We start from the raw sequence: 15461 nt of genomic DNA, 5'->3' as shown, positions 1-15461 counted from the left end.
TAAGAAGTTTTATAGCAAATGTTTTGAATTCTGGATCCGTCATTTTCTCGATGTCTTTCTCCATGAACTCTAAGGTTGGCAAAGAGTTTTGTTCCTTTGCAGTGGACTCTGTCTCTTCCTTTGTTCTTGGTCATTGTTCTTCTGGTTGGCAGAGTCTTCTCCTTGGGGCCGGTTTCTAAGCTGTGTCATTGGGAGGTCGACATTTTGATTTTGCTTACTGCAGTTGGTACATGGCTGTTTGTTTGCAATGACTTGTGGCACTTCCTTCAGGGAGTTCCCTGATGTGGCAGAAGACATGGCCGTAGATGTTTTGGAAAGTAAAGGAAAGGTGAAGCAGGATGAAGTCCAGGAGGTTTCCTGGTGAGTGATGAGAAGCAAAGTGGTAAAGGGGAAGAGAAAATTTTTGAAAGGGCCAGAGCCAAACACGGGCAAGTATGCATTGAGTAGGTAAGTTTTATGCACTGTTGTTTCCGTAGTGTAGTGGTCATCACGCTCGCCTAACACGCGAGAGGTCCCCGGTTCGAAACCGGGCGGAAACACTTTTTGCCACTGCCTCGCCACGGAGAAGCCACAGCCCGACCGCTTGCCAGCATCCTCGCAGGCACGACTGCGGAACTGGTCCTATTCTGGCGGCCCCCAGTTTTCCCCACTCCTTTTCTCTCTCCTTCTTGTGGCAGAGGGCGCGCAATTGTGGTTGTTGTGTTGGTGGTTTAGCGATTGTTGCTGTGTCAGGGGAGTGGTGGGAGTTGTTGAAGAGGCTGGGTGTGTAGCACCAGAGGAGGATGTGCGGCGGTGGCTGGTCTTCCCGCAGTGAAATGGGAGGAGTGTAGTGTTATGGGTAGGGGAATTAGCTCAGGTGGTAGAGCGCTCGCTTAGCATGCGAGAGGTGGTGGGATCGATACCCACATTCTCCACACTTGATTTTGTTTTTCCTTCCCTCGGCTGACAAAACTCTTGTCTGAGTGGTGTGTGGATTGTGACCTGAGGACACAATGACACGGAACCGGTAAGGACGTCTGGGTTGGTCATTCCACTGTGCGTATTTCGTGTCTGCTCACCACCTCCTTGTGAGTGACTTCACAGCAGGGGCAGCTCCTTGCTGTGCCCGAGGGAAGCAGTTGAGAATGGCCAGCTCTTTCTGTCTGTAGCTCCTTCTCTCTGAAAATCTGACCTTCCAAAATAATGCAATTCCTCTTTAAAAACAAAAGCAAAACCTAGCGCAGATCCAAACCCAGCAGCAAGCAGCATAATAGTCTCGGCTTTCAAACTCGTCCAACTCTGCAACGTGGAGCACTGTGACCTCAGAGGAACACACACACAAGCTGGCCTCTCCTTCAATACCTTGGGCCGCCCTCTGCCTGCGAGCATGTGCCACTACACAGCACATTACAAGAGCTGTCAAGTGCTGAGCACACGTTCCAGGAGAAAATGTTCAAAGGTTTGCACATCAGGTTGACAAGGAGTTCCACACTTGGTGTACTGATTAAAAACAGATGAACGAACAAACAAACAAACAACAGCAAAGACACAAGAGTAGCAGGTAGGGGAAAAAACGGTGTCAGACTCTCAGAATGATCCAAATGTATTTCACACAACATTCAGATCCTTAACACTAGACAAGGAGGAAAAGGCAGTGAATTTATTTGAAGAGTTAGTGGCTATAAACTTGCAGGTTCAGCAAAAGACATCATCCTAGACATAAAAAAAGGGTATTGTTTAATGAAATGCTTTCTCTGCATCTTAGATATAAACAATGAGTATAAACTTTATTTTCTTGATGTGATGTGTCATGTTTATTGTTTTCCTTATTTTAATCCATTGCTGAATCTCTGGGTCAGAGCAGGTGATCTTTTTTATATATACTTTATTATTATTATTATTATCATCATTTTGTTACAGAGTTCCATAGGCCCTGGGATTTCCCTTACTACCTCCCCAAGTGCTGTGCTGCCCACTGAGTTCCCCTCTATTATTATTATAGTATAGTTCTTCATGCACAGTCATATGTCCATCTTGCAGGTATGGACAATGGCGGAGAGTCCAGCATCCTATTGTGAAGATGTAGTAAACAGTTTCATTGTAAGTCCATCTTTGATCTGGAAGTAGAGATGCCTACTGTATGATATCCTCACGTCTGGATAGGATAGTCCCCATTACACAGTTATTATATATGCCCTTAAATGAAAAGCCACAAAACAAAATTAACAACTGAAAAAAATTTTTTTAATTTTTCAATGTTTTGTTTATTTTGACAATCTTTACATAGTTAATTAGGGTAAAAATGTTCAAAGGCTACAGGAAAGTGGTAAGACTAGTATTGTTTCCATGTTGTTTCCTTCATGTTTAAAGGGGTGGGGGTACTAAGGGAGAAGCCCCACCCAATTTCCCACCCTCTCCAGGTCCCAGATGTAGGGTATGTTCTGAGGTTCTTGCTCAAGTGGTTTTGATATTTCAACAGTTATGAATCACTGCCAATCTTGCCACTCCAAGCACTATGAGGCCCTGAAGAATCCACTGAATGACATAGTCCATCATAGCTAATATGGTTGGTTGACCTGTTTTGTCTTCTCTCTTTTCTTGGTTATTGTTCTGAGCTCAGCATTTTGATTGGGGAGATCTCCAAAGAAGCTTTGTTTGAGGTGTGCTCAAACCAGATTCTTGTATTTGCTAGCAAGTACAGGGCCCGGCACAGTCCATCGCACTGATCAGCTGGTGGTTGAAATCGTTGGGTTGGTTCTGTTTTCACTCCCGACTTCTACTGGAACCAATGGGTGCTGCCGTCCAGCCTGGTTCTGCCCAGCACATACTCGGCCCTCTCATAAATCAGTGGGAGCTGCAGCCTAGTTGGAGCGACCCACAATAACCCCCACCAGGCTGCCCCCTACCCTGGTTTGCCAGTATGTGTAGCACTAATCCAGTCTGTCCCACACCCCTTTCCACCTCAGCTGCTGTCATAACAACAGAAAAAATGTTAAAAGGCAGAAAGTTAAGTAATATGCTACTGAATGACCAATGTGTCACTGAAGAAATACTAAAGAAAATTTACAACCTTCTTGCAGGAAATGATGCTACTGTATGATCTATGAGTCAGTGAAGAATTTAATCATAAGAAAGTGGGGATATTGAAGAGATGAAATTAAAAATTATCAGAATCCATCAGATGCAGTTTCTGCTGATCTTTGTGGGTGAAATGTGTCTCGTCTAGACAACAAATAGATGGGTATTGCTTTTTTTTAATCCAGTGTATTAATCTATGAAGTTTGAATGATGAGTTTAAGACATTATATTCAGGGTTAATATGTATGGGTGGCACTTTGGTCCTGTCGTTTTAGCAATGCGTTGTTCCTTGATTTAGTCTTCTCTTGTCATTTTACTGGGATGTTCTTCCTGTTTGCCTTTGGTTCTGGTGGGTGCTATTCCTCTTCTCTGTCAAGAGAACTTCTTCTTTAAGTATTCTTTTTAGGGCATGTTTGGAAGAGGCATATTCTTTCCACTTTTCTTTATGTGGGAGAATTTTATTTCATTTTCAAAGATAAAACAAAGCTTTGGCGGGGATATTATTCTGGGCCAACAATATTTTGCTTTCAGAATCTGGAATATCTTGTTGCATTCTCTCCTTGCCTGTAGTTTACTGAGAGAAGTCTCCTCCACGTTTAATTGGCATTCCTTTATATGTCAATTGATTTTTTTCACGTGCATGTTTAAGGATCTTCTCCTTGTGTTCAATTGAAGAGAGCTTGATGATCATGTGTCTTGGTGAAGATTGCTTTTCATCAAGCCTGTTGGGAGTTGTGTGCCCCTCCTGGATCTTGATTCCCAATTCTTTCTCTAGATTAGGGAAATTTTCTTTTAGTATTTCATTAAATACCTATGTAAAAACCAGTTTCTCTTTCTGCACCATCTGGGACTCCTATAACTCTTAATTTGGCCCCTTCACAGTGTCTTTCAGTTCTTGAATACTTTTTTTGGCCTGATCCAACTCTGCTTGCAGCTTTTTGTTTGTTTCCCTCTGGCGACAGGAAATATCTTCTACTTTTGAGATTCTTTCTTCTGCCTCCTTCATTCTATTTTGGAGACTCTCCACTGTACCTTTAATTTGCTCACTTGTATTTTTATGTTCTGATGTATCCGTTTTCATTTGATTCCTTTCCACTGTGACGTGTTCCTTATATTCCTTGAATGCCTGCCTTTCATTCTTGATAAGAAGTTTTATAGCAAATGTTTTGAATTCTGGATCCGTCATTTTCTCGATGTCTTTCTCCATGAACTCTAAGGTTGGCAAAGAGTTTTGTTCCTTTGCAGTGGACTCTGTCTCTTCTTTTGTTCTTGGTCATTGTTCTTCTGGTTGGCAGAGTCTTCTCCTTGGGGCAGGTTTCTAAGCTGTGTCATTGGGAGGTCGACATTTTGATTTTCCTTAGTGCAGTTGGTACATGGCTGTTTGTTTGCAATGACTTGTGGCACTTCCTTCAGGGAGTTCCCTGATGTGGCAGAAGACATGGCCGTAGATGTTTTGGGAAGTGAAGGAAAGGTGAAGCCGGATGAAGTCCAGGAGGTTTCCTGGTGAGTGATGAGAAGCAAAGTGGTAAAGGGGAAGAAAAGATTTTTGAAAGGGCCAGAGCCAAGAACTTGACAGTATGCATTGAGTAGGCAAAATATTGAGTGCCTTTATTTCCGTAGTGTAGTGGTTATCACGCTCGCCTAACACGCGAGAGGTCCCCGGCTCAAAACCGGGCGGAAACACTTGTGTTGCAGCTCAACTCCTTTTTTTTGCCACTGCCTCTCCACGGAGAAGCCGCAGCCAGGACGCTTGCCAGCATCCTCGCAGGCACGACTGCGGAACTGGTCCTATTCTGGCGGCCCCCAGTTTTCCCCACTCCTTTTCTCTCTCCTTCTTGTGGCAGAGGGCGCGCAATTGTGGTTGTTGTGTTGGTGGTTTAGCGATTGTTGCTGTGTCAGGGGAGTGGTGGGAGTTGTTGAAGAGGCTGGGTGTGTAGCACCAGAGGAGGATGTGCGGCGGTGGCTGGTCTTCCCGCAGTGAAATGGGAGGAGTGTAGTGTTATGGGTAGGGGAATTAGCTCAGGTGGTAGAGCGCTCGCTTAGCATGCGAGAGGTGGTGGGATCAATACCCACATTCTCCACACTTGATTTTGTTTTTCCTTCCCTCGGCTGACAAAACTCTTGTCTGAGTGGTGTGTGGATTGTGACCTGAGGACACAATGACACGGAACCGGTAAGGACGTCTGGGTTGGTCATTCCACTGTGCGTATTTCGTGTCTGCTCACCACCTCCTTGTGAGTGACTTCACAGCAGGGGCAGCTCCTTGCTGTGCCCGAGGGAAGCAGTTGAGAATGGCCAGCTCTTTCTGTCTGTAGCTCCTTCTCTCTGAAAATCTGACCTTCCAAAATAATGCAATTCCTCTTTAAAAACAAAAGCAAAACCTAGCGCAGATCCAAACCCAGCAGCAAGCAGCATAATAGTCTCGGCTTTCAAACTCGTCCAACTCTGCAACGTGGAGCACTGTGACCTCAGAGGAACACACACACAAGCTGGCCTCTCCTTCAATACCTTGGGCCGCCCTCTGCCTGCGAGCATGTGCCACTACACAGCACATTACAAGAGCTGTCAAGTGCTGAGCACACGTTCCAGGAGAAAATTTCAAAGGTTTGCACAACAGGTTGACAAGGAGTTCCACACTTGGTGTACTGATTAAAAACAGATGAACGAACAAACAAACAAACAACAGCAAAGACACAAGAGTAGCAGGTAGGGGGAAAACGGTGCCAGACTCTCAGAATGATGCAAATGTATTTCACACAACATTCAGATCCTTAACACTAGACAAGGAGGAAAAGGCAGTGAATTTATTTGAAGAGTTAGTGGCTATAAACTTGCAGGTTCAGCAAAAGACATCATCCTAGACATAAAAAAAGGGTAATGTTTTGTGAAATACTTTCTCTGCATCTTAGAGATAAACAATGAGTATAAAGTTTATTTTCTTGATGTGATGTGTCATGTTTATTGTTTTCTTTGTTTTAATCCATTGCTGAATCCCTGGGTCAGAGCAGGTGATCTTTTTAATATGTACTTTATTATTATTATTATTATTATCATTTTATTACAGAGTTCCATAGGCCCTGGGATTTCCCTTACTACCTCCCCAAGTGCTGTGCTGCCCACTGAGTTCCCCTCTATTATCATTATAGTATAGTTCTTCATGCACAGTCATATGTCCATCATTGCAGGCATGGACAATGGCAGAGAGTCCAGCATCCTATTGTGAAGATGTAGTAAACAGTTTCATTGTAAGTCCATCTTTGATCTGGAAGTAGAGATGCCTACTGTATGATATCCTCACATCTGGATAGGATAGTCCCCATTACACAGTTATTATATATTCCCTTAAATGAAAAGCCACAAAACAAAATTAACAACAGAAAAAAAATTTTTTTAATTTTTCAATGTTTTGTTTATTTTGACAATCTTTACATAGTTAATTAGGGTAAAAATGTTCAAAGGCTACAGGAAAGTGGTAAGACTAGTATTGTTTCCATGTTGTTTCCTTCATGTTTAAATGGGGGGTATTAAGGGAGAAGCACCACCCAATTTCCCACCCTCTCCAGGTCCCGGATGTAGGGTATGTTCTGAGGTTCTTGCTCAAGTGGTTTTGATATTTCAACAGTTATGAATCGCTGCCAATCTTGCCACTCCAAGCACTATGAGGCCCTGAAGAATCCATTGATTGACATAGTCCATCATAGCTAATATGGTTGGTTGACCTGTTTTGTCTTCTCTCTTTTCTTGGTTATTGTTCTGAGCTCAGCATTTTGATTGGGGAGATCTCAAAAGAAACTTTGTTTGAGGTGTGCTCAAACCAGATTCTTGTATGTGCTAGCAAGTACAGGGCCCGGCACAGTCCATCGCCCTGATCAGCTGGTGGCTGCAATTGCTGGGTTGGTTCTGTTTTCAGCCCCGACTTCTTTGTTTTTGTTTTTTTTTTTGTTTGTTTGTTTTTTTTATTCTTTTTTTTTTTTTAATTTTTATAAAAGTTTTTTTTGACATTCTTTACATAGTTAATTAGGGTAAGAAGGTTCAAAGGCTACATGAAAGTGGATAATACTAGTATGTTTTCCATATTGTTACCTTCATGTTTAAAGGGGGTTATTTAAGGGAGAAGGCCCACCCATTTTCCCACCCTCCCCAGATCCCGGATGTAGGGCATGCGCTGAGGTTCTTGCTCAAGTGGTTTTGATATTGCAACAGTTATGAATTGTTGTCAATCTTGCCACTCCAAGCACTATGAGGGCTTTGAAAAATCCACTGATTGACATAGTCCATCATAGCTGAGATGGTTGGTTGACCCGTTCTGTCTTCTCTCTTTTCTTCGTTAGGGTTTTGAGTCCAGCATTTAGATTAGGAAGATCTCCAAAGAAACTTCTTGTATGTGCTAACAAGCACAGGGCCTGGCACCGTCCATCGCTCCAATCAGCTGGTGGTTGCAGTTGCTGGGTTGGTTCTGTTTTCACTCCCGACTTCCACTGGAACCAATGGGTGTTGCAGTCCAGCCTAGTTCTGCCCAGCACATACTTGGCCCTCACATAAACCAGCAGGAGCTGCAGCCTAGGTTGGAGCGACCCACAATAACCCCAACCAGGCCCACCCCCTACCCTGGTTTGCCAGTAAGTGTAGCAGTAATCCAGTCTGTCCCACACCCCATTCCACCCCAGCCGCTATCTTAGTTATCTTAGTTTTATGTCCTGTGGAAGTCGTAACCCAAGAGGGATGAGCCCACTATTTCCCTCCCAGGCCTCTCCCACTCCCAGATTCCAGTTGATGCTGCATCTAAGCCCAAACAACCCTCGCCCACTTTAATTTTGTTTGCACCAGTAGGAATAATCCGCCCAGCCCGGCTTTTCCCTGATCTGGTCCGCACGAAGCCCACAGGTGTGGTAGCTCTGCCTAGTCTGGTCTGCCCCCATCCCAGCCCATGCTCTCCTGCGGAAGTAGCTGTCCTGCAAAGGAACCCTCCCTTATTCCCCTGCCGGCTCTGCCCACTTCCTTTCTTGTTCTCAGGCTCGTAGGGCGCTGCGGTCCCTTCCGGTACAGGCCACCTCACCTCAGCATTCCATAATGTGCACTAGTCTTTGTTGCGACCGAACCTGGGTCGACCCACACTGGTGCCTGGATTTGCCAGTGGATGATGTGGACAGATTCAGCCTGGTCTTTCCCCCACGTCAGCCAATTGTATGCCAGTGGGTAGCTTTCCATGGCCTTTTCTGGGCTGTTTCCTATCATGTTTCTTGCGTTTACCTGCCGGGTCTGTGTCCTGCCAGAGGAGTTGCCCAGGCTCCTCCATCAGAACCTCTCCCAATGCCAGGTTTCACGCTTACCAGTGGGTCCATGAGCCAACCTTACTCAGTCCACCTCCTGTAATAACAGGAACTGTGGCTTTTCCTGCCTGGCCTTCCACCCAATCTGGTTCTTGCTGTTGGATGTTCCAGCCCAGCCATGGTTTGTCTATACCCACATATGGCTCACACATGGCTCAGTAGGGGTTTGAGACCCTGCCTAGTCCATCCCACATCTGCCCTGGTCCTCCAGAACACCAGGGGGAGTCGGGGTCCGGCCCGGTTCGGTGCATCCAATCCCAGTCCACACTTGTGCCAAGGGAGACTACAACTGTTTCCAGATCAGAACGCAGCTCCCCTTCCAGGCCATGTGCCTCTTGGTGGGAACCTCAGCCCAGCTAGGGTTGTCCCCTTTGCTCCCCAACTGGGTCTGTTCCCAGCCATAGATCACTTGCCTGCCAATGGATGCTCTGACTCAGCTTGGCACAGCTCCTCACCTGTCCTGACCTCTGCCTTAGACACTGTGGCTTAGCGTCCCTGGCTCCAACAGACCAGCAGGTACAAGAACCTAGCTCGGCAAGACCTCTGCTCCCTCCTGGTTTCTAGTTTTACTTGTGGGCTAAGGTTTGTTCAGTCGTGCCTAATCTACTCTGTTCCATTACCAGTTGACACATTGGCCAACTGTTGGAGCTACTTTTGCAGGACAGGCCCCAAGCCCTAGCTTCTGCATGACTGCTATTTGGTGCTCAGAATTATCAGTGACTGAAAGTTTTGCTAAGGAAGAGTTACTGCCTGTTTCAGGTCCAAGAAACACAATGGGTTCAACCTGGAGCGAATTAAGCAGCAACTCAAAGAACCAAATCCCCAGAGCTCCCCAGCCGGGCGGCCAGCAGGCAGAGCCTGGCACCAAATGGCGCACTGGCCGCCCGAGGACAGCTCAGCACATGGCGGCTGTGCCCATGGCGTCACCCCGACTTCTACTGGAACCAGTGGGTGCTGCCTTCCAGCCTGGTTCTGCCCAGCACATAGTCGGCCCTCTCATAAACCAGTGGGAGCTGCAGCCTATTTGGAGCGACCCACAATAACCCCCACCAGGTTACCCCCTACCCCGGTTTGCCAGTATGTGTAGCACTAATCCAGTCTGACCCACACCCCATTCCACCTCAGCTGCTGTCATAACAACAGAAAAAATTTTAAAAGGCAGAAAGTTAAGTTAAGTCAAGTTAAGTTAAGTTAAGTTTTCATTTGATTCCTTTCCACTGTGACAAGTTCCTTATATTCCTTGAATGCCTGCCTTTCATTCTTGATAAGAAGTTTTATAGCCAATGTTTTGAATTCTGGATCCGTCATTTTCTCGATGTCTTTCTCCATGAACTCTAAGGTTGGCAAAGAGTTTTGTTCCTTTGCAATGGACTCTGTCTCTTCCTTTGCTCTTGGTCATTGTTCTTCTGGTTGGCAGAGTCTTCTCCTTGGGGCCGGTTTCTAAGCTGTGTCATTGGGAGGTCAACATTTTGATTTTGCTTACTGCAGTTGGTACATGGCTGTTTGTTTGCAATGACTTGTGGCACTTCCGTCAGGGAGTTCCCTGATGTGGCAGAAGACATGGCCGTAGATGTTTGGAAAGTGAAGGAAAGGTGAAGCCGGATGGGGTCCAGGAGGTTTCCTGGTGACTCATGAAAAGCAAATTGGTAAAGGGGAAGAAAAGATTTTTGAAAGGGCCAGAGCCAAGAACTTGACAGTATGCATTGAGTAGGTAAATTTTGAGTGCCATTGTTTCCGTAGTGTAGTGGTTATCACGCTCGCCTAACACGCGAGAGGTCCCCGGTTCGAAACCGGGCGGAAACACTTGTGTTGCAGCTCAACTCCTTTTTTTGCCACTGCCTCGCCACGGAGAAGCCGCAGCCAGGCCGCTTGCCAGCATCCTCGCAGGCACGACTGCGGAACTGGTCCTATTCTGGCGGCCCCCAGTTTTCCCCACCCCTTTTCTCTCTTTCTGCTTCTCGTTGCAGAGGGCGCGCAATTGTGGTTGTTGCGTTGGTGGTTTAGCGATTGTTGCTGTGTCAGGGGAGTGGCGGGAGCTGGTTCAGAGGCTGGGTGTGTAGCAACAGGGGAGGATGTGCGGCGGTGGCTGTGCTTCCCGCAGTGAAATGGGAGGAGTGTAGTGTTATGGGTAGGGGAATTAGCTCAGGTGGTAGAGCGCTCGCTTAGCATGCGAGAGGTGGTGGGATCGATACCCACATTCTCCACACTTGATTTTGTTTTTCCTTCCCTCGGCTGACAAAACTCTTGTCTGAGTGGTGTGTGGATTGTGACCTGAGGACACAATGACACGGAACCGGTAAGGACGTCTGGGTTGGTCATTCCACTGTGCGTATTTCATGTCTGCTCATCACCTCCTTGTGAGTGACTTCACAGCAGGGGCAGCTCCTTGCTGTGTCCGAGGAAAGCAGTTGAGAATGGCCAGCTCTTTCTGTCTGTAGCTCCTTCTCTCTGAAAATCTGACCTTCCAATATAATGGAATTCCTCTTTAAAAACAAAAGCAAAACCTAGCGCAGATCCAAACCCAGCAGCAAGCAGCATAATAGTCTCGGCTTTCAAACTCGTCCAACTCTGCAACGTGGAGCACTGTGACCTCAGAGGAACACACACACAAGCTGGCCTCTCCTTCAATACCTTGGGCCGCCCTCTGCCTGCGAGCATGTGCCACTACACAGCACATTACAAGAGCTGTCAAGTGCTGAGCACACGTTCCAGGAGAAAATGTTCAAAGGTTTGCACATCAGGTTGACAAGGAGTTCCACACTTGGTGTACTGATTAAAAACAGATGAACGAACAAACAAACAAACAACAGCAAAGACACAAGAGTAGCAGGTAGGGAAAAAACGGTGTCAGACTCTCAGAATGATGCAAATGTATTTCACACAACATTCAGATCCTTAACACTAGACAAGGAGGAAAAGGCAGTGAATTTATTTGAAGAGTTAGTGGCTATAAACTTGCAGGTTCAGCAAAAGAAATCATCCTAGACATAAAAAAAGGGTATTGTTTAATGAAATGCTTTCTCTGCATCTTAGATATAAACAATGAGTATAAAGTTTATTTTCTTGATGTGATGTGTCATGTTTATTGTTTTCTTTGTTTTAATCCATTGCTGAATCCCTGGGTCAGAGCAGGTGATCTTTTTTATATACACTTTATTATTATTATTATCATCATTTTGTTACAGAGTTCCATAGGTCCTGGGATTTCCCTTACTACCTCCCCAAGTGCTGTGCTGCCCACTGAGTTCCCCTCTATTATTATTATAGTATAGTTCTTCATGCACAGTCATATGTCCATCTTGCAGGTATGGACAATGGCGGAGAGTCCATCATCCTATTGTCAAGATATAGTAAACAGTTTCATTGTAAGTCCATCTTTGATCTGGAAGTAGAGATGCCTACTGTATGATATCCTCACATCTGGATAGGATAGTCCCCATTACACAGTTATTATATATTACCTTAAATAAAAAGCCACAAAATAAAATTAACTACAGAAAAAATTTAAAAGCAGAAAGCTAACATGCTACTGAATGACCAATGTGTCACTGAAAATACTAAAGAAAATTTACAACCTTCTTGCAGGAAATGATGCTACTGTATGATCTATGAGTCAGTGAAGAATTTAATCATAAGAAAGTGATGAAATTGAAGAGATGAAATTAAAACTTATCAAAATCCATCAGATGCAGTTTCTGCTGATCTTTGTTGGTGAAATGTGTCTCTTCTAGACAACAAATAGGTGGGTATTGCTTTTTTTTAATCCAGTGTATTAATCTATGAAGTTTGAATGATGAGTTTAAGACATTATATTCAGGGTTAATATGTATGGGTGGCACTTTGGTCCTGTCGTTTTAGCAATGCGTTGTTCCTTGATTTAGTCTTCTCTTGTCATTTTACTGGGATGTTCTTCCTGTTTGCCTTTGGTTCTGGTGGGTGCTATTCCTCTTCTCTGTCAAGAGAACTTCTTCTTTAAGTATTCTTTTTAGGGCATGTTTGGAAGAGGCATATTCTTTCCACTTTTCTTTATGTGGGAGAATTTTATTTCATTTTCAAAGACAAAGGAAAGCTTTGGTGGAGATATTATTCTGGGCCAACAATATTTTGCTTTCAGAATCTGGAATATCTTGTTGCATTCTCTCCTTGCCTGTAGTTTCCTGTGAGAGGTCTCCTCCATGTTTAATTGGCATTCCTTTATATGTCAATTGATTTTTTTCACGTGCATGTTTAAGGATCTTTTCCTTGTGTTCAATTGAAGAGAGCTTGATGATCATGTGTCTTGGTGAAGATTGCTTTTCATCAAGCCTGTTGGGAGTTCTGTGCCCCTCCTGGATCTTGATTCCCAATTCTTTCTCTAGATTAGGGAAATTGTCTTTTAGTATTTCATTAAATACCTATGTAAAAACCAGTTTCTCTTTCTGCACCATCTGGGACTCCTATAACTCTTTTTTTTTTCTTATTAAGAAATTTTATTTTGACATTCTTTACATAGTTAATTAGGGTAAGAAGGTTCAAGGGCTACAGGAAAGTGGATAATACTAGTATGTTTTCCATATTGTTAGCTTCATATTCAAAGGGGGGTATTTAAGGGAGAAGCCCACCCAATTTCCCACCCTCCCCAGGTCCCGGATATAGGGCATGCTCTGAGGTTCTTGCTCAAGTGGTCTTGATATTGCCACAGTTATGAATCACTGTCAATCTTGCCACTCCAAGCACTATGAGATCTTTGAAAAATCCACTGATTGACATGGTCCATCATAGCCTAGATGGTTGGTTGACCTGTTCTGTCTTCTCTCTTTTCTTCGTTAGAGTTCTGAGTCCAGCATTTAGATTAGGAAGATCTCCAAAGAAACTTCTTGTATGTGCTAACAAGTACAGGGCCTGGCACCGTCCATCGCTCCAATCAGCTGGTGGTTGCAATTCCTGGGTTGGTTCTGTTTTCACTCCCGACTTTCACTGGAACCAATGGGTGTTGCAGTCCAGCCTGGTTCTGCCCAGCACATACTTGGCCCTCACATAAACCAGCAGGAGCTGCAGCCTAGGTTGGAGCGACCCACAATAACCCCAACCAGGCCCACCCCCTACCCTGGTTTGCCAGTAAGTGTAGCAGTAATCCAGTCTGTCCCACATCCCATTCCACCCCAGCCGCTGTCTTAGTTTTATGTCCTCCCATGGAAGTGGTAACCCAAGAGGGATGAGCCCACTATTTCCCTCCCAGGCCTCTCCCACTCCCAGATTCCAGTTGATGCTGCATCTAAGCCCAAACAACCCTCGCCCACTTTAATTTTGTTTGCACCAGTAGGAATAATCCGCCCAGCCTGGCCTTTCCCTGATCTAGTCCACATGAGGCGCACAGGTGTGGTAGCTCTGCCTAGTCTGGTCTGCCCCCATCCCAGCCCATGCTCTCCTGTGGAAGTAGCTGTCCAGCAAAGGAACCCTCCCTTATTCCCCTGCCAGCTCTGCCCACTTCCTTTCTTGTTCTCAGGCTGGTTGGGCGCTGCGGTCCCTTCCGGTACAGGCAACCTCATCTCGGCATTCCATAATGTGCACTAGTCTTTGTTGCGACCGAACCTGGGTCGACCCACACTGGTGCCTGGATTTGCCAGTGGATGATGTGGACAGATTCAGCCTGGTCTTTCCCCCACGTCTGCCAATTGTATGCCAGTGGGTAGTTTTCCATGGCTTTTTCTGGGCTGTTTCCTATCATGTTTCTTGCGTTTACCTGCTGGGTCTGTGCCCTGCCAGAGGAGGGACTCCTATAACTCTTAATTTGGCCCCTTCACAGTGTCTTTCAGTTCTTGAATACTTTTTTTGGCCTGATCCAGCTCTGCTTGCAGCTTTTTGTTTGTTTCCCTCTGGCGACAGGAAATATCTTCTACTTTTGAGATTCTTTCTTCTGCCTGCTTCATTCTATTTTGGAGACTCTCCACTGTACCTTTAATTTGCTCACTTGTATTTTTATGTTCTGATGTATCCGTTTTCATTTGATTCCTTTCCACTGTGACATGTTCCTTATATTCCTTGAATGCCTGCCTTTCATTCTTGATAAGAAGTTTTATAGCAAATGTTTTGAATTCTGGATCCGTCATTTTCTCGATGTCTTTCTCCATGAACTCTAAGGTTGGCAAAGAGTTTTGTTCCTTTGCAGTGGACTCTGTCTCTTCCTTTGCTCTTGGTCATTGTTCTTCTGGTTGGCAGAGTCTTCTCCTTGGGGCAGGTTTCTAAGCTGTGTCATTGGGAGGTCGACAGCTCGATTTTGCTTACTGCAGTTGGTACATGGCTGTTTGTTTGCAATGACTTGTGGCACTTCCTTCAGGGAGTTCCCTGATGTGGCAGAAGACATGGCCGTAGATGTTTTGGAAAGTGAAGGAAAGGTGAAGCCGGATGAAGTCCAGGAGGTTTCCTGGTGAGTGATGAGAAGCAAAGTGGTAAAGAGGAAGACAAGATTTTTGAAAGGGCCAGAGCCAAACACTTGACAGTATGCATTGAGTAGATAAGAACTGTTGACTATATGTGTGTATCTGAACGGGACGCGTTTCTTGTGTTGTTTCCGTAGTGTAGTGGTCATCGCGCTCGCCTAACATGCGAGAGGTCCCCGGTTCGAAACCGGGCGGAAACAGTTTTGTTTTTCGTCCTCTCTCTCTTTTCACCGCCCTCTCTGCCATCAACACACCCACCTCCCACATCGACCTAGATATTCTGCAAAAGCAGCTCGCCGGCATCTTTCAAGGAACCACAGCCACACTGGTCCGAGTCTGGCTGTCCCCCAGTTTTTCCCACAGCCTTTCTCTCCCCTTCTCCTGGCGGAGGTGAGCAGTTGCTTGTTGCCTTGCAGTGTAGCGATTGCTGCTGGGCTAGGGGAGTCCCGGGAGCCTTTAAAGCGGTCCGATTTTCCCTGTGATTTCTCGGACGCCTCTAGCTGCTTACTGCGAAGTGCAAATGCTATGGCTGCCCCCTAGTGAAATGGGAAGAGATTTGCGGTCGTGCTGGGGGTATTAGCTCAGGTAGTAGAGCGCTCTCTTATCTATACAAGAAGTGGTGGGATCGATACCCACATCCTCCACACTTTCCTTC

At 45.5% G+C, this 15461-nt stretch overlaps 7 non-coding genes across 7 annotated transcripts; all 7 read left to right on the top strand.

Annotated features, from left to right (window-relative positions):
* Positions 1-466: 466 nt before the first annotated feature.
* Positions 467-539, top strand: TRNAV-AAC. The gene has a single exon. It is a non-coding gene; the product is annotated as a tRNA-Val (tRNA).
* Positions 540-841: 302 nt separating this feature from the next.
* TRNAA-AGC lies at positions 842-914 on the top strand. The gene has a single exon. It is a non-coding gene; the product is annotated as a tRNA-Ala (tRNA).
* Positions 915-4667: 3753 nt separating this feature from the next.
* On the top strand, positions 4668-4740 carry TRNAV-AAC. Its single transcript has one exon. It is a non-coding gene; the product is annotated as a tRNA-Val (tRNA).
* A 325-nt stretch (positions 4741-5065) lies between these two features.
* On the top strand, positions 5066-5138 carry TRNAA-AGC. The gene has a single exon. It is a non-coding gene; the product is annotated as a tRNA-Ala (tRNA).
* Positions 5139-10117: 4979 nt separating this feature from the next.
* Positions 10118-10190, top strand: TRNAV-AAC. Its single transcript has one exon. It is a non-coding gene; the product is annotated as a tRNA-Val (tRNA).
* A 328-nt stretch (positions 10191-10518) lies between these two features.
* On the top strand, positions 10519-10591 carry TRNAA-AGC. The gene has a single exon. It is a non-coding gene; the product is annotated as a tRNA-Ala (tRNA).
* A 4342-nt stretch (positions 10592-14933) lies between these two features.
* TRNAV-AAC lies at positions 14934-15006 on the top strand. The gene has a single exon. It is a non-coding gene; the product is annotated as a tRNA-Val (tRNA).
* The last annotated feature ends 455 nt before the right edge of the window (positions 15007-15461 follow it).

The sequence above is a fragment of the Ochotona curzoniae genome, unplaced genomic scaffold (genome assembly GCF_017591425.1).
Source record: "Ochotona curzoniae isolate NIBS_2020 unplaced genomic scaffold, NIBS_Ocur_1.0 contig_4064, whole genome shotgun sequence".
NCBI lineage: Eukaryota > Metazoa > Chordata > Mammalia > Lagomorpha > Ochotonidae > Ochotona > Ochotona curzoniae.
This window is presented reverse-complemented; position numbering and strand designations above follow the sequence as displayed.